Raw genomic sequence first — 2,213 nt, 5'->3', positions numbered from 1 at the left:
CGTGGGGAGGATCCGAGCCCAGCTCTTGCTGCTGATTGAATTTTCCTGCCTTTGTTTAGACTCCTCTGTGGTGAGGGGAGGCAGCAGCACCCCCTGAGCTGTGAGACCCCACAGCCCTGGCCCCCTCCCCGTTTTGGGGGACATCTGGTGCTGTCAGCTGAGCAGCTCCATCACAGCTCCCCTCGCCGTCACCGGGAGACGCGGCGGAACAAAAACAAAAGACGTGACAAATTTGTCCTTTTCTCTTTCATAATTAACCAAAATATCTCGTTGTGTAGCAAAGCGTGGCTCCTAATTAACAGACAGGCGAGAGGCTATTTTTAAAATCCAGACCCCCAGTAATTATATTTGCAGCAGAGAATGATATTTCAGTCAAACGCGACAGACAGTGAGCCAAGCTCCCATGCGAGGCAATTAATATTTCACACCTGCCAAGCAAATCAGTGGCAGGGAGGGGAGGGGATGGCATTGATGCTGCACTGGGGGGGCCCTGCCTGTTCATGGAACACCAAAAATCCTTCACTTGGCTGTGGGGTGGCCGCTGAAGCAGCACTGGCTGCTGTTGGGACAAAGAGAGTTGGCCAAAATGGCCAGCGGGAAAGAGAATGGGGTGAAGATCCATGGGAAGGCTGGAAAGGGGAGAGAAATTCCCAGGAACTGAAACATCAGCCCTGCCTGTCCCAGTACAAAGTTATTTTTCCTCTCCTGGTCCCTGGGGGCTGGAGCACACCAAGGGTTTGGGCTCCTCTCCTGCTCCAGGAGCTCCTCAGGGCTGGAGCTCCTCTCTCCACAGCAGCATCTTCCTCTCCCATTTTGGAAACAAAAGCCTTTTTCCTTGCACTGGTTGTGCAGCTCAGGATTAATCTGCCCTCCGTTAATGGATAATCTGTCAGCCCTGGGATGCTCTGGAAGCTGGGAGGAGGTTCAGGGGGCTGTGATGCCATCTGCTTGATCGGGAGGGTTTGGAGAGCTGACGTTCCATTTGTTCTGCGGGATTTGACCGTGGATTATTCTCCAGATTCCAAAATAATTAAGGGAATCAAAAAGCAGAAAGAAGGATGGCGAGGAGGAGGAGGCAGAGGGAGGGGAGGCAGCTCTCGACCTGTGCTCTGGGCAGGACAGGCTGACAAACCCTTCCTGGGGAGCTTTGCTGTCCTTTGTTCCTGTGCTTGGCAATAAAATTCCACAAGCAGGGAGGCAGCAGGGTGACCCTGGAGCACGGCACAGCCACAATTATCCCTCATTCCTGGGTAATTGTAAAGCTGTTGTGTGTAACAAGGAGCTGGTCTGGGGAAGGGGCTGTGTGGGCCAGGGTTCCTCTCAAACACTCTGTGCCCCGGGCACTGCAGCTCTGGAAATTTCCCTTCCAAATCATGGAGGAGTCCGGCCCAGGCAGGAGCCTCTATTGACCTCCTGCCACCCTCCTAATGAGAAAAGATGATGGTTAAACTCCAGGGGGAGGAAAAGCAAACAAACCTCCTCTCCTCCATAAAAACAAACCTGCAAACCTGTAACAATTAATCTGAAAGCAGCCAGGAGAGGTCCCAGGACGGGCCTTGCATTTCCAAGGCTCTCTCCGAAGCCCTGCTGCTAAGTGATGGAGCCTGAGCCTGCCCACATCGATCGTGTGGCCTTTGCCACCCCTGAGCTTTCTGTAAATGATGCGGCGTCACCTCCCATCACCAACCCCTCCCCGAGATAACAGATGGGGCTGGGGGGAGCTGTGTCCCACAGGATTGAAGGGAAAGTCCTTTTAGGTGGGAAAAACCATCAGTTCAGAGCATTCCTCATCCCCAGCTCCCCGTGGGAATTCCCTCAGTCCTCCCACTGCCTGGCCAAAGCCGCGCTGAGCAGCACTGGTGACCTCGCTGTGGCCACCAAGGTGCCACCCTGAGCATGGAGGGGACACAGGGAAAAGTTCTTCCTGGGCCTGAAACCCTTCCAGCTGTTCTGCAAGCACCCAGAGTAACTAATTCTGTTCCTGCAAGAGGTTCTGCACCTTGGTCATTCCTAATGCACTTTTTAATTCTCTCATAAATATATTTTTTGCACCACAGGACTGAGAAGAAAAGTTTGGGGTGGTGCCCACGATTTGGATGCCTTTTCATGGAACCATGGAACCACAGAGTTATAGAATGGCCTGGGTGGGAAAGGACATTAAAACTCATCCCATCCCACCCCTGCCATGGCAGGGACACCTTCCACTGCTCCAA

Source organism: Geospiza fortis, unplaced genomic scaffold, assembly GCF_000277835.1.
Source record: "Geospiza fortis unplaced genomic scaffold, GeoFor_1.0 scaffold422, whole genome shotgun sequence".
Taxonomy (NCBI): Eukaryota; Metazoa; Chordata; class Aves; order Passeriformes; family Thraupidae; genus Geospiza; species Geospiza fortis.
The sequence above is the reverse complement of the archived record's forward strand: the minus strand, read 5'-3'. Positions refer to the sequence as shown.